Below are 15,902 nucleotides of genomic sequence, written 5' to 3'. Positions count from 1 at the left end.
TGCTGCATAAAGAAAAGCATTAAAATCGCCACCTATAATGATTTCCACTAGAGGATGTTTGCTTATGATATCAATTAAAATGTCATTTAAGATGTTGAGTGCGTCCTCAATATATAAGGAAGAAGGATTCCAGTAAATAGATATGAGTACAACATTTTTAGGACATGACACATCAATGTTGAAGTCAACTAGTAGAAACAATTGATTAGAGTGAGTATGGTTTACAGAGAAACGAAGATTATTATTGAGCAATATCGCTATACCCCCAGTTGGACGACCCAAAATCTTCTGAGTAGCCGCATTATGAAAGGCTGTGAAGCCATCAAATTGGAAATCATTACAGCTCATTGTTTCTTGAATGAAAAAAACTGAAGGCAAGTTCCAAATGTCAGTGCTAGCGATCCATGTTGAAAGATTTTGTAATCCACAGCAATTCCACGAATGGATAAGCAAATTATTGCATTATGAGTTCGTGGTAGGTGGTGAATTTACAATAGTGTTTTGGAGTGGGGTTTTTGCATTGGGTAGGATCCCCAAAAGACCATTCAGCGCAGATGCAAGAGAAGCTAATTGTTCTAAAATGTGCGAATTATCAGATTGATTTGTGACAACATGAGTGTGTCCATTTTTGTCTTTCAACAGCACTGGAGGTTTATATTCCAAGAAGGCCATAGCCTTGTCAAAAGAAGAGAAAGCCTGCAATTCAAGTCCCCAAAAAAAAATCTGATTTATGTTCCCATAGTAATTTTGCTATAATGGGAGAAAGAACTTTACAAAGCATATGGTTGTTGTTAATAAGTGGTAACTTAATCCATTCTACATCTTGAGAGATCAAGTTACGTAAAGACGGAATTTTGTAAAGTGTATTCATCAGAAATGTACGGTTGATAGGTGCCATTCCATTAATTTGGGGATTACTAGTCCACCCAATTATGGTTTGCGTTTCCATAGGAATATCATAAAATGATTCGAGTGATTCGTTATTCACAACCAATGGAAGTGGTGGCGAAATTGTCGGCATCAACTTCACTGGTTTAAAACTATGCTCTACAAGGGTTGATGCAGAATGCGAATCCTTTGAGGGAACACAAGTGAGGGAATTGGCATTAGAGGACAAATCACTACAGGCTGCAGGTGCATCAGGTACAATGTTCTGTGGTTGAGGTAAATTAGGTTCTTCGATAAGCGAACCAGAAGAAGGATGATGAATCATCTCATGAATTACCAAAGGAACAGAAGGTGGAGGTTCTAAACTGTTCTTACTGAGAGGGGCTTTCTCCCCTGAGAAAGACGTTTTTTTATTTTCTACAATGGGGAAATAGGTGTTCATGTTTGCTTGCACCAAAGGGGAATTTATAGCTTGACCTTCGTTAGACGATGGTACTAAGGATGCACATTTCTCCTCCAGTATGTTTTCTGCAATTGGTTTAAGTTTTAGTACAGTTGTACCAATAGTCACATCGTCTTTCACTTTTTGTTTGGATTTAAACTGTAGTGCCAATTTGCTTTCTTCATTTAACTGGCTAAGATTAAGAAGCAGATCTTCATTCGTAACCATACTAGCTTTCTGGGCAGCTTCGCTAGGAGGTTGCATGTTAATTGAGCTATGCAAGGAGGAGCTTGCATCAGTTGTTTTAGACAAGATATTTTTGTTGAGTTTTGCTTTATTTCTTCTTTTCACCGCTCTCTGAAAAGCTTTCTTGATTCTGCGAGAAGGATGGTAGGTATTAGAAATAACATCTACAGATTCTAAAGTCTCGCAAGCTTCAGCCTCATCCAAGATGTTAGTAATGGCTGGCGGACTATCAGGTGTAGTATGTTGCATGGGTGCAGTATATGCCACTATGTCATTCTGAAAGAATTCAGGAGGCACTAATTTACTCTTAAACAAAATGTGTTCGACCTGTAAAAGTCGCTCATGTTGTAATCTCGCCACTTCAACCAGATCAATTACGGGTGGAGATTGAATTACAACATCAGGACCAAGGGGTTTAGCCACTACATTAGCACATGAAGTGGGAGTTCCATTTACCAATAGCATAGACTCAGTGGTTTGGGTACTTTGTGATAACAGGGCATTCAGAGGCAACATCGAAGGCAAGCTCCTCCTTACAATCTTAGCAGTACGTTCTAGACAAGTTACGTGAAAAGTGTGACACGCTTCTTGTGCTAATATACATCCCTCTATTTTAGAGAGTTTCGTGGAATTGAGTGAGATTAGTTCCTTCATATCTTTCAAAAGGAGATGAGTATATTCATGCTCTTTATCCAAAAGGTTTAAAATTCTTGTGAGCATAGGAAAATTGTGTAACTCTTGTTCCAATACATGCAATGAATTCCCCTCATGAGGTCTAGATGATAACTGAGAATGAGGAGTAATCTGCGCAGCCATGGATTCATGAGAAAATTGTTTTGATGGAAAGTCTTGCAAAAAAGGGATCTTCCAGATGTCATTTCTTTTGGGGGTAGAATTCCATTGTTGGAGAACTCCCTGCTTTGCTTGGGGAAAAGAAGGAATTTGTGGATTTGGAACAGGTAGGATGTTTTATGGGTGGAGGTGGTAAGGGTAGTGGAGTGGGATGGAGATGTACCTGTTCACGAAATCCACTTGAAGAGGCAGCAGGGGTAGATGGACTAAGTGAAAGGCTTATGCGCCTTTCTAAGGCAGCCATTATACCTGGGGCTAGCATAGAGGTATCAGAAGGATGGACGTCGGCATTATCAGCTATGCCTGCTTCTTGAAGTTGGAGAATATTAGAAGCCCCTTCAATGTTTTCATTGAAGTTAATGGCAGAATCATTTGCTGCCTTTAAGGTGAAGGGTAGATTTGAATGTGCTGGTATAATTCCTGCTAGGAGCTTCTGGTCAAGGGGATATGCAAGAGGAAGTAGGGAAGGCAATTTCACCTCTGGGCTTGATGGTATCTCACCCTGGGTAGAAATGGAAAGGAAGGATTTCTGACCTTTGTCCAAATTTTGCTTGGGTTCCATTTTCGATATGGACATTCTTTTAGAAGGCACTATTTTAGAGGAGTCACGAAGGCGTTTACCGTTCCTCAAAATTAATTCCATGAGGGGGAAGTGCTGTTTAAATAAACAATGTTTTACAAACTAATATAAGAAAAACATGCTTCAAAATGTACACTCAACGATGAACAAACTAGGTACCCTATTGGAAGTTATAACACTTCACTGTCTAATAGAAAATGCAGCTCACCGTTCCGCCGAACAGCCAAACAGCCACTTCGTAGCGCCCACTTGGATTGCATGCACGCGCACCTAGTTAATAAAGGATGGTGGCGTCAGTGGAGGCGGGCTGAGGCCTGAGCTGGGGGCGTGGCAGAATAGCTCCGTTAGAAAAAAGAGAAAAAGGGATTTAGCAATTATAGGCGTGACAAGATGAATAAAGTCAGTGAGGCCGCGGCAAAGCCGCGGCAAACAAAAATAATAAAAAGGTAAAAAAGAAAAGCTTTAGCAGCACTATTACTTTTGTCCAATTAACACTGAGTCCAATACAAGTCACAGCAAAGCCGCGGTGCGGCAGCAGAAAAGATTCTTCTTGCCGACGGCAGGATCCAGCACAAGAAGTCTAGGAAGATTAGGGACCCGGCAGCCAAACAGCCACTTCGTAACACCAACTTGGATGTGCGTGTACGGATGCGCGCGCACCTAGTTAATAAAGGATGGTGGCGTCAGTGGAGGCGGGCTGAGGGCTGAGCTGGGGGCGTGGCAGAAAAGTTTTGTCCAATTAACACTAAGTCCAATGCAAGTCATAGCAAAGCCGCGTTGCGGCAGCAGAAAGGATTCTTCTTGCCGACGGCAGGATCCAGCACGAGAAGTCCAGGAAGATCAGGGACCAGGCAGCCAAACAGCCACTTCGTAGCACCCACCTGTTATATTTGTCACAGGTGCTTGTGTTCCATAAGTGAGAGGGTACTGCCTGTCGAAGTATACAGGTCCCCCTGATGCTCATTCACAAAGTTCATGCAGATGACCATCTGCCCATCTGTGAACATTTTTTAACTGGTGGACCCTTCTCTTTATTTGGTCCCTTGTCTCTAGTTGGTCCCTTCTCTTTCTATGGCTGCTTCCTCTGTCTCAGGGTGCTGCACTCAGTTCTAGTAGTGCATGTGATGGATTCATGCAGACCTAATCTGCCTATGCACCCCCTGCAATTGCACAACAGAGCCAATGCAAGTGGGTGACGGAAATGCACTCCTAGCATGTGCCCACTGCAACTGCATGATGGAATTGCAACCTGAACATGTGCCCTCTTTTCATATCTGAATGTAATTACTTTGCACCTGTTTAGCATGTATAGCGTAACTTGCAGAACTTATGCACTACCAGCCTTTCCTCCATCTGCTGCCATTGTAGTGCTCATGATGCCGTCTATACCTTGCTTGTCCTCCTACCTTTGCTAATCTGTTCCCTCTTCCTGGATTCTCTGCATTACAACTCCTAATGCCTGGCAGTCTGTAATTGATGGCTGGCCACCTGCACTGTCCTGGAGGGACTGTTCGATCACCACAGCCTGTCAACTCCTGCTGAAAAACGGTGCACTATTACACCATCAACTCGGCCTGACCACCTAATCTGGACACCAACACCTCCATTGTACCATTGCAGTTTCTCTGTCCAGATACTCCCAGGACCCACTGTCACCCCAACCAGCCTCAACTTTTTAATGGCTGCTCCATCATTTGACACTGCCAAGGTATTGATGCTGAGGTTTCAACTTCTCGACCAATGAAGTTGGCATCCTGGGTGACCAGGTTCTGAGCCATTACAAGTTGCTTTGCAGTGCTGGCAAGTAGTTTGGGGCCTCTGCCTATTGAAGGACCTGGGTGACATCAGAGCTTCCATCAAAGTGGGGGAGGTGGGAATCTGTGATGTGAAGAACGTCAAGTTGTGCTGGGATGACAGGCTGACCTGGAGCCAGATGCTGGAGAGGACAGGCATTGAGGAACATTCTTGTTTCTGCCATCATGTGACACTGCTACAGGTCCAAATCCTGGAGAAGGTGATCACAGTGATTCATGTGCAGGTCCTTCACCTGCAGGCCTGGATTCAAGCTGCTGGTAGATACACTAAGGTAATCAGCTCCTGCATTGTTACAATGCAATGCATGAGATGGCATGAATGGAGAAAGAGAGTGCATCTGCCACTAACTGGGTGGTGTCCAACATGTTTGTTGAGTGGTGACTCACTGGCACACAGCAACAATAGTAAGGGACACAGAGGTCACAATGGGATTAGGTACATCTGGCCAGGTTTTGGAAGCAATCTCTGAATACTGTCCAAGACATGCAACAAGTCCTTTTTCAAAACACCTGTGTTCAGGTGGTGTTCAGTGATATTCAGATGAGAAGGTGCGATGATTTCACAAGTGTAGTCTTGAAGGAAATGTCCGCTCATCTACAGCACACACTCCATTAATCTTTTGCTGTATGATGCATGCGTGTCTGGGATGGTGGCGATGGAGGATGTCAGAGTTAAATGTGATTAGAGTATGGATTGAATTATAAGTAAAACATTGCATGGAAGTCATCTTTTGTTTTAGGTTGCCATGTCAGGAAGACATTTCTTTCTCCTTTGATGTCCATGCTTTTTCCATGAAGCAGAAGTAGCAAGACACTTTGCAGGGTGTCAGAGAACATGGTGACCTTCAGTGTATGTGTCATGGAGGGCCTGCAAGACTGCAAATTGCCTGCTGATTCTTGCCAAATGTGCATGCGTTGCATAAAGTTCTCCAAGACTGTCTGGGATGCTCATAGCTAGATAAACAGATATTACTCTGTGAATCGAAGGTCAAGTGCGCATGTGCCCTTTCCTTTAAGGAGTCTCTGCATACAACCATTCAAGAAATGCAACTGTGTCCAGAGAAATGTACAAATGTTCTTTGCTGTAATGTCTGCATGGATGCATATCACAGTTTTCTATAGAAATGTGAAAGGATCAAGATAGACACTTGCCACTAGCCTTGTGATAATTGACTCTTACCAAGTAAACAAAGCTTGGTGTTTGTGTAGAATTGAGGTAGCAAGTGACTTATTATGGCTGGCTAGTAGCTCGCAACTTGAAATGTTTACAATTGGTCATGTGTATATATGCTCCTAATGTGATGGTTTTCTCTTGTCATTCTTTTCCAGTGTCTTAAGCAGCTGAAGAAGGACTGGCACCCGAGGAGCTACATGCCAGGGATGACGCTGTAAATTCCAGGAACTCTCCATGACAACTAGCTCCACAAAGGAGCATGTGCCTGTGATTGTGATGTCCTTCAATCACACAGCTGCTGAGGAAGAAGAAATAGGTCAAGTTATTCTTGTGGACACCTCAGCAGCAGAGGGACAGGAACATGCTTACCAACACAGAGAGGAGCCACAGAGCCTAGAGACCTCTGTTGTGGTGTCACGGATGGGTGTGGAGAGGGAGGAGGAGGATGTTGAGGGTGTGCCCCCTGTGTTTGGTGCAGGACATGAGGGGAATGTGCATGCTGCAGACATGGACATGAGACAGGAGGCTGTGCAGGACACCATGGTGGTGTCAGCATATACTCCTGTCCCAGGCTCGTCCGCTGTAGCCCTATGTACCTTCTCTGATTCCTCCACACAGACAATGATCAGTCCTTTGGCAGAAGAGACGATCCAGGCCACAGTGCTGCCACTGCTGGTGGGTTGATTCCATCAGACCAATGCTCTCAGTCATGCCGCCTTTGCTACTCAACAGCAGGCTGCACAGCATCATAGAGGGGTGGTCATGCTCTTCACCCACCTTGCAATAGAACTGAGCTGGGGTGGCCTCTTTGGCCAGGCCACTTTAATGGCCCTCTCCTCCAGCTCCTCATCTGTGGCCCCAGACTACCTCAAGTGGAACCGCTGGGCCTAGAATCTGTGCTGGATTCCCTATTGCAGTCCTGCCATCACACAATTTGGATGTTCCTTTGTACCTGTTCGAGGTCAAGGTCCATACTAAGGCAGATTAGGTGGCCTCCATGAATAGACTGCAGGGGGAGGCACATGCCTTTGGCCTACCCTGGTGCCCAGTAGAGAACAGGCTGTGGTGGCCCAAGAGTCATTCCAGGACAGTGCTAGCAAGTGTGCCTCTCTCCAAAGCTGGTCATCTTTTTGGAGGGAGAACCAGCATCTGTGATGGATTGCCATGCAGTGTAGTTGTTGCATCAGCGAAGGCATGCTATTTGTGTCAAAAAGGATAGGAGGGTGCAACAGATCGTCAACATCACTCATGCAAGACAGGAGGCCAGGCTAATTGATGAGCACCATAGTTGGCAACTGTGTTGACACAAATGATGCAGCAGGAAGTGGAGAGGCAGGCATCCCAGGATGCATCATGTTGAGCTGTCATTTCCAGGGCTAAGCAGAGGTCACCATAGTCCATGCTCGGGCTTTAATCGTGGAGACTCTGAGGGCTACCAAATCAGTGAGCCAAGGATGAGGCAGGCCCTAGAGACCTTCGCATGGAGAGGGAAGCCCAACTGTGAGAGGCCAGTGAGTGGGCCCAGTTGGCCTTGACAGAACCAAAGGACAAGCAAATTGATAATTCAAGATTCTTGTGTGGGGTTATTTCTAGCTTGGGAAGAGTAGTTTTATGTTTGTTTAGACAGGTTTCCATTTATTTTATATATTGTGAAGGCATCATGAAGTAGACACAGACAACAGGTTCAAGTTTGGTTCACAAAAGGTTTTTTAAAATAAAAGGCTTGATGGAGTAAGGCCTAACATGCCTTATGCTAAGGTGGGATTTCCCTTCCTAAAGAAATCTAAGGATAGTCAGTGTCAGGAAGTTCAAATCAAATGTCTGTCTGCGTCCAAAACCTACATTGCCCTCACAACTAACTGTATACAATGTGTAGGGATGTCAGCATCAAAATGAGTAGTGTTCAAAATAAAGATCAGAGCTTCTTCCAGTTCTTGGTTTGTAATCAGCTTCCCCTTTCCCAAGTTCAAAACAGTTCACAAGGCATTGGGATTCCCTTCCGCAAGAGTCCAAATCTCCCAACTTTCAAAAATAAACACAATTCCATGGGACACTTCCTGGCTCTTTGGATATTGGCACCCTTCACTAAAGCAGTTCTGTTTGACTTCAAAATCACATAAGAGGTTGTTGCAAAATACAAGCTTCTTTATGGATACTTCAGTGGCTTTTCCATACTGGGGGACACTCGGTCTAGGCACAGTTTTTCTACCACATGATCCACTCATTACAGATCACCCAACCGATACCCCTTTGTGGCTGCTTCCCATCAACAATGTGCCACTTCTTCAATTTGACAGAGATGCTTGGTTTATTCACCTGTGTCACACTCTCCTGACACACTCTCCTGACACTGTACAGTGGCTTGGTTGGCCGCCATGCACTTGTTACACTTTCTTGTATTCTTCTGGCACATGCCAATGCAGGTTTCATCATAACATGCAGTTCCCTGAACTCTTTTGGCTCGTTTTCTCATACAGTGCAATTCCTTGAATGCTATTGGCATTAGCCAATACTTGGTTTTGCATGCCATACCCTTCATGGTATTCTCGTGACTTTGCCAATACTTGCATATCAGACAATACAGTCTGTGGTATCATCCAAATTCACCACCTTTCTTTCATTCCACTCATTATTCACGAGTGCTCAAAAACTTGCTTTCTCTCTGTTCGGTATTCAAAAGTACTTATCATGGCTTTCATTTCATTTAATATTCAAAAGAACTTCAATTCAATAATTCATACAGGCTCAACCACCTTGTTGCCATGCCCTGCCCCCCTTCTCCAAGCAGACTCACCAGATTATGAGTACGAGTACAGCAGTCCTGCGAGTCTCCCATCTGCCACGGTTCCACTTCTGCATGTGGTGTCTCACATCTGTGGTGTGCTGGCATTCGGCAGCTTTGCTTCTTCCACCGTCAGGCTGTCAGCGGGACAGACACTTCCTCGTGGGTTCTCTGGCTCTTGTCTGCTTCACTCCAGCAGTTCAGCCAGCACCTCCATCTCGGACCACATTCTCCTTCCGCTGCCGCAGCTCTGCACTCCTCGGTACTCCTGCAAACCTATCACCTCTGCGCACACCACTGATTGTGGCTCCGGCTCTCCCAGCTGGCTCCAACCACTCCGACTCGGTCTCCATTTCTGTAATGATTCTGCCTTTTACAGTTCCTGCCATCATGATTGGACCAAAAAGGACTAGACCACTCACTGCTGAAGCAGTAGTCCTGCCTTGCTCTTGCTGTCCTCCTCCTCACCTCAGTAGCCAGTTGAGGTCTATATGTGTATGCATTATTAGCATGAGGATGTGTTGCTCTAGTTGGTCTCTTCCTCGTCTCAGTAGAGTACTGTTGACTCTTGGGGAATATTTTAGGGGAGGGACAGGTAAAAGTCTGACAATAGCCTGTGAAGCCTTGTGGGATGGAGGGATCATTATGAAAAGCAAATGGGGGAAACCATGTCATACCTAACAACGTCCTCTCCCCACTATCCAAGTTCCCTCCTACCGGTTGATCCTTCCTCGCATATCCACCCCCAGGGCCAGGATCCTGTAGCGGTGGCCTTTCCCTGGCCACTGAAGGAGAGGCACTTTTGGGAAAAGAAGTGAGGATGCCCTCAGATTCCTCACATTCCCTTTCCCTAATAAATGGGCTCCCCACAAAGGGCCACTTAGAACATTGGAGTCTGGGTATCCTCTTAGGAATGTGCTAACCTTTTCCAGGTATTTTCTTCTACCCTTGGGTCAGAAAACATTTTCAGACAGGGAGGTCTCCCCTTGGGGTTTCGCAGATTTATTTGAGCTACTCGTGAGACCCACTGATCAATTGTGGAATGTCACTTCCAATAATTATTTGGGCAGGTAGATTGGCATTTACAGCCCCTGTCCATTGGTACTTTCTTCCCAAGAGGGTTACTTTGATTTGTGTCTGCAGGTGGTCATCAATATGGCCATGGACACATCATACTTTCTTGCCTCTTAGTCTATTCTTGCCAGGGAAAGAAATGTGCCCTTACCCCACAGCCCTTACTCCCAGAATTCAATTGGGTCCAGATACTTTTTTCATCCAAAGTGACCAGAATCCGATAGGTAGTTTTCTCTCCTGTACAAAGGAAGGTTTGGGGTCTCTTGTTAACACCGACATTTATACTTTTGGGTGGCTGGCCTTCTCCTTCTTTACATATCTCTCTAGATTTGGCGTAAAGGATATTGGCATCATAACAGGGGTTGGTTCTATTTTCCCTAGCTGGCTCCTTCTTATTGGGCTAGTTCCTAAATGGTAAAGGAAGGGCATCCATTCTATTTGAAGGACAATGCCTGGTGGAATGGCCAACCTTCCTACAAGAATAGCATGGCTTTTGATCGAGGTTTGAAGGCTCCCGATCCTCTTTGATTAAGGCCCCATCTTCTAGTGAGGATTCAATTCCTTATGATGAGGACTTTTGATTTCCAGCAGAGGTGGGGATTCAAAGAATGATATCTATGCATTTCCTTCTCTCCTGCTGGGATCACCCGCATCTGGATTTTTATTGATGGATTTGGTTTGGGTTCCTAAGATTTAGGGCTGTATTAGGGCTGGAAGTTCCTTGCTTTCTTCTTCTTTCCACTCAAACACAGGGTTGTATTGTGTATCTCGTTGGAAGAGGTGGAGGATGTTAAGAGAATGGGACAGTGGAGGTTTCCACTCATAGGCTTCACAGCCAGGTGATGAGGAGTAGGGTGAACTTTCCCCTTTAATTACTGAAGCTTAAGGTTTGCAGGGAAGGCTGTAACATATGTGTCTCCTACTTTAAGAGGAGTGGACATTCCCTTTAGTGTTAAGGAATTGAAAAGGTTAGTGGTTTCCCCTAGGGTGCTATTCCTATCCGGATTCTGCCTTCTCACTACTTTCAGGATATTATCAAACAATTCTGGGTTTGCCTGGTGGGGGTTTTCTCTGATAACTTCATAGACCAAGCATCCCATCAAGTCACCCCTTTCGATTTTAATTAGGATTGATGAAAAATTCAGTAGTATAAACTCCAGTTTATTTTCACACGATAGGAGAGGCAATATTCTCAAGTCTTTCTCTCTGCCTGCTATAACCATAATAGAAGGTCTACCCAGAGGTCTAAGGAATGTATCTTCTCTAGCTGGGACCACCCCTTCCTAGGGACAGAACAGACCGTAACTTTTCCCCTCCACTATCTTCCGTATGGGAAGAATGGCCCGGGCTACCAATGGATGAAAAGTTATTCCCATCTTTGGACTTAGAAGCGTTTCGGTCCCACACTTTCCGGTCCTTCCAGAGTCTGATGGTCTTCACTCAACAGAGTTGGACTATTTGGCCTCTAACCTTTGGGAAAAAGACTGGCTGGTGAAAACATTATTATTGGCTGTCTGAACTCTCCTAGGGTTATTCCCAGGGTTAGACACTCCATTATCCAATTCCCCTGTTTATATCAATTCCCCCCATTTGGTACTTGGGTTCATTTTAACGAGTGTTGGGTCAGAGGCTCTAGTAAATTTGTTGATTTTAAGGGTTCCCCCTGCTTATATCGGTTGAGCCGCATCGCACTCTAACACCATTTGTGAAGGCATCATGAAGTAGACACAGACAACAGGTTCAAGTTTGGTTCGCAAAATGTTTATTAAATGAAAAGGCAGGATGGAGTAAAGCCTAACTTGCTCTCTGCTAGGGTGGTATTTCCCTACCTAAAGAAAACTGAGGATAGCCTGTCTCAGGAAGTCCAAATCAAATGTCTGGGTATCATGGCCACTATAAGGCCACTGAGTAATGTTAGCAGGCGATGTGTTGACCGTTTTCACATCTTTGTGTCTGTGGGCAGTAAATATCTTGCATTGCACCTTCCAGTGTTTGGTAGACAGGAATGCAGCAAATGTATGTAAATGGTTGTTGGGTGGGTGAGGAGACAATGTGGGCAGCGAGCTGTTTTGAGCATTTATTCCTATTGATTTGATTTGTGTGTTTAATGATGTTTGACCTTCAGGTAGCAACAGTACACTTATTTGGTCATCTGGGGATTTCTACATAGATGGGAGTAGTTGACAAGCGCTCAATGGGTGGGTGTGGTGAAGTAATTATAGGGGAGTGCAGGCAAATATGCCGCTAGATGTGTAAATGCAACCAGGTAGCACTGGGATAAGAAGGTACAATGTCAGGTTTGGTGGGGAGTGGCGGGTGTGTGGAGGTAGGTGTTATGGGAGAGCCATTATTTGTGGATGATGGTATCTGGCTCATTCCTGAGAGGTAGGAGTGTGGGGTGAGTCTGATTTTGGTGTCAAGGGTGTAGAAGGATCTGTGGGCATGGACAGAGAAGGCCTGTGTTCATATTCCTTCCTTCTAGGCCTAGAGGAGTAGAGGTCTGCACATGTCCTTCTGGTGGATTGTAAGGCTGAGGAGATGTATAGGTTATCAGTAAGGTGGATTGTGGATGTGAGGGGAACAGCCTGTAGATGGTGCATGTTACTTTGAAGATGAGCTATCTCTGAGGTGGGAGCCAATGAGGTTTGTTGAGCTCTGTTTGTCTTGTGAGTCTTTTGATGAATGATTCTGCTACATGTACGACCCCTTTTATGTGTGTCAAGATGGTGTCCAGAAGGCCTTACAGGGGGCCCAGATCACAAACCAAGTGGGAGAGACAAAGGTTTTGATGGCAGGTATTATTTATTTATCTAGAAAGAGGGATTTGTTTGTCATTATGGGTGCATGTTGGTACTCATGTTTTTCCTCCTGCATTGCTATTTGCACCTTGAATGAGAGAGGTGTCTGTTGTTGTGGACAGCAAGTGGTTGGGTGACATGACCACTGTCACACCCACCTATGCTGCCATGTCCCTTGCTTTCCTTTTATTCACAGTTATGTCACTGCCCATCCCTCTTGATGCTGTCCTAAGGGAAGTACAGACATGCTTGAGGCTACTTCTTGTGTGGAGCTGTTTGGACCAGGAAGTAGCACAACCAGATGCCCTGCTCCTCACACAGCAGGTGTGCTCCTTGTGTGCCTTCTCTCTCACCTCCAGCACAGACACTTATTCTACTCTTATTGATGATGTTGCTGGTCACAGCCAACATCATGGATATGACATTGTGCCTACCTCAAACATGTCTGCATAGGGCCCATCACCACTACAACTACCACCACTGTATGAGGAGTGATGTTCCTATACATGCACGTAACTACCTAACACAGATCATACTTGGCCAAACTGAACACCACACACATTATTCATGACTTAGACCTTTATTTCACACAACTACTCCCACAGGCAAGAGATCCTCCGGCACAGTGCCTAAAGCTTAATATGAAGTGGCTGTCCGTAGAAGATGGTGGGTGGCATCCCCAACATTCACGTGCACACTATTGAACCTTAGTACTGTCTGGAAATATCCCACTTTCATCAACAGACACAGTCAGCTTGAGCATGTGACTCGTACCCAAGTACAGTTAATGGGCTTCATTACGAGATTGGCGATAACCCACCGGTGCTGCCAACCCTGTAACCATTTCTGCTGCCTGAGATCCCGGCATTACAAGTCCTGGTGGCCCGGGATTTCAGGCGGTGAAAAATGTTGTTCCCCATTCCCATGGAGCCTGATAGGACTCTATGGGAGTGGGGACACGAAAGCACTAGCACTGTTACAACTGCGCCTACAGGAGACGCTGCATCTGGCAGGTTAGACCTGCCAGGCTCAGAGGCCCCTGCAGGTACAGTTGTAGTCTGCCGGTGCAGAATGGGTGCCGGTACGTTGCTACAGGCACCCTTAATTCCGGATCGGCCGACTTGTAATGAGGCTCAATGTCTCTCTATCACCCCAACACCTTCTTCCTCAGTGTAGTGGATCTTCCTGCCAATCCAGGTGAATATTGACTGAAGGAAGGTGCTCAGTGCATTGTCAAAACTCTGAACCAGACACAGTACACATTACAGGCAACAGACATGAAAAGTTGCTTCCCCTTCCTCATCATGTACACCATGCACACACTCGATCATGGGTGTCTAATCGTACTGGTAATTGTGACAATTGACTTTCACATTGGTCGCAGCAGCCCAGTCAGGAACACCCATGGTTAGGGCAGCAGACATGTATTCATATCACTTAGTCACATCCCTGTGTTATTTGCAGGGCAGACCTCAGTAGCTCTCTCCTCAGATGACCCGATGTTAGAGAAAGTGCTATGACTGCAAGTTGCTTATCCAAACAATATAGAACAGTTTTGCTGTACCCTTGACCTTCCAGTGCCTGGTAAACTGAAAGCCCCAACCTCTATAATCATGGCATCAGTAGAGAAGGAGTGACTTAGGCAGTTTCCCACACCATATCGATGCATGAACAGGCTAGGTAAGTGTGATCTATACACGCAGAACTGGTGACCTGTGCCAAGGCTAAATGATACTTGTATACAATAAGCAAGGAGAGTGATAAAGGCTGATTCCTGTTGGGACCCTGAGCATTGCTTGAAGTATCTCCACAAGGCACACATACTGTGGGCCATGGAGGATTCCAACACCCTGGAATGTATTGTCATGTTGTTAATGTTGTGGATCCACATGTACATGAGTCGGCAAGAGCATGTAGAGAAATGTATTTCTTTAAAAAAAAAAATATATATATATTTTTTATAATGCACCTAATACCGTACATGAGTTCGATTTCTAAGCATGGATCCGGGTTTCGAATCTCTGTTGCACTGTGTGGTCTTGCTTCCAAGATCAGCGCATTGCTCCTGGGCTATTCACCGTATACATGTATTGGAAAGAAAAGGATGTAAAGTAAAACATTGCACTTGAAAATCCACAAGTAAGCTGCAGCCTTCGCACAGCATCTGAAAATAAGATTTTACCATAGCTGAAATATTCGTACGAGTAAAGACTCGTCTAACCCTGGGAATAACCCTGGGAATAACCCTAGCGAAAATCACTTTCAGTTTTCTCTCCTCTGAACATTTCAGACTATCTCCTTGCCCCCACACCCTTACTTGCCTGTGGGTTGCACACCTCCTTGTGTGCCGCTGTTTCCAGTACCTCTTTGGGATGCCAGTTCCCTTCACTTGTGTGTATAGGATCTGGCGGCACAGGGTCCGCTTTCCTTTAGCTTTTTTTTTACTTTAATGAGACAGGAGCCGAGGACACCCCCGCAACCACTGCTCACATTACAGTGAATAACGGTGCGGGGGACACCCCCAAAGCCCCAGCTGCCCTTCTTCACTGTAATGGTTTGTATGGCATATTTGTGTAGGAATTTGTAGGCTATACAAGATTTTCTTACAGCCTAAATCGGTCAAATATGCCATACTTTTTTTTTATTCGGTCTTATTGGATGTTTCCGAAAATAACATGTACAAGGAAATTTACGATCTTAGCTGTCCATCTACAGCAAGAGTATTTGTCAAATGAATTGACAAGCCCCATAAATCGTACACCCCATTACTTCAATGCTCAGAAAAAATAAAACCTTTATGGGGAATCAGGTGGCTGAACGAGCTTTTCGCGTATTAAAAGAAAAATTTACCGCAATCACAATACTCATGCATCCTAATTCTGAACAACCCTTCGTGGTGGAGACTGATGCATCAAATATCGTCATGGAGCAGTACTATCACAAACAGTAGGTCAAACACGTGTCACGCAAACCACCATGAAGAGTAGAATAGGTTGCACGACACAAGCAGGACGACAAGTAGTTTGCATTCACATAAGTAGGAGGGTTGGCAAATACCCACACATGGTTTTACAAGCAGTATAGAAATGAGCAGACACAGAGATGTTGCAGCATACACGGACAAAGAATAATAATGAATGGCGGCATGCAAAGACAAGAAACACTCTTTTTTTCCCCAACTTTATTTAATACTTTTTCCAAAAGTTACAATTGAAAAACATACCAGTGAGAACAAGGTATAAGCAATTCCAT

At 44.9% G+C, this 15,902-nt stretch overlaps 1 long non-coding RNA gene across 1 annotated transcript in view; it reads left to right on the top strand.

The window, feature by feature from the left end:
• LOC138513466 (uncharacterized) overlaps positions 1-12,772 on the top strand; it is a 153,955-nt gene extending 141,183 nt beyond the window's left edge. Inside the window, exon 3 of the long non-coding RNA XR_011281760.1 lies at positions 6,152-12,772. This is a non-coding gene — a long non-coding RNA (uncharacterized lncRNA). The remainder of the gene's footprint in view (positions 1-6,151) is intronic.
• Positions 12,773-15,902: the final 3,130 nt, after the last annotated feature.

The sequence above is a fragment of the Ambystoma mexicanum genome, chromosome 12 (assembly GCF_040938575.1).
Source record: "Ambystoma mexicanum isolate Mex_15411 chromosome 12, UKY_AmexF1_1, whole genome shotgun sequence".
Taxonomy (NCBI): Eukaryota; Metazoa; Chordata; class Amphibia; order Caudata; family Ambystomatidae; genus Ambystoma; species Ambystoma mexicanum.
This window is presented reverse-complemented; position numbering and strand designations above follow the sequence as displayed.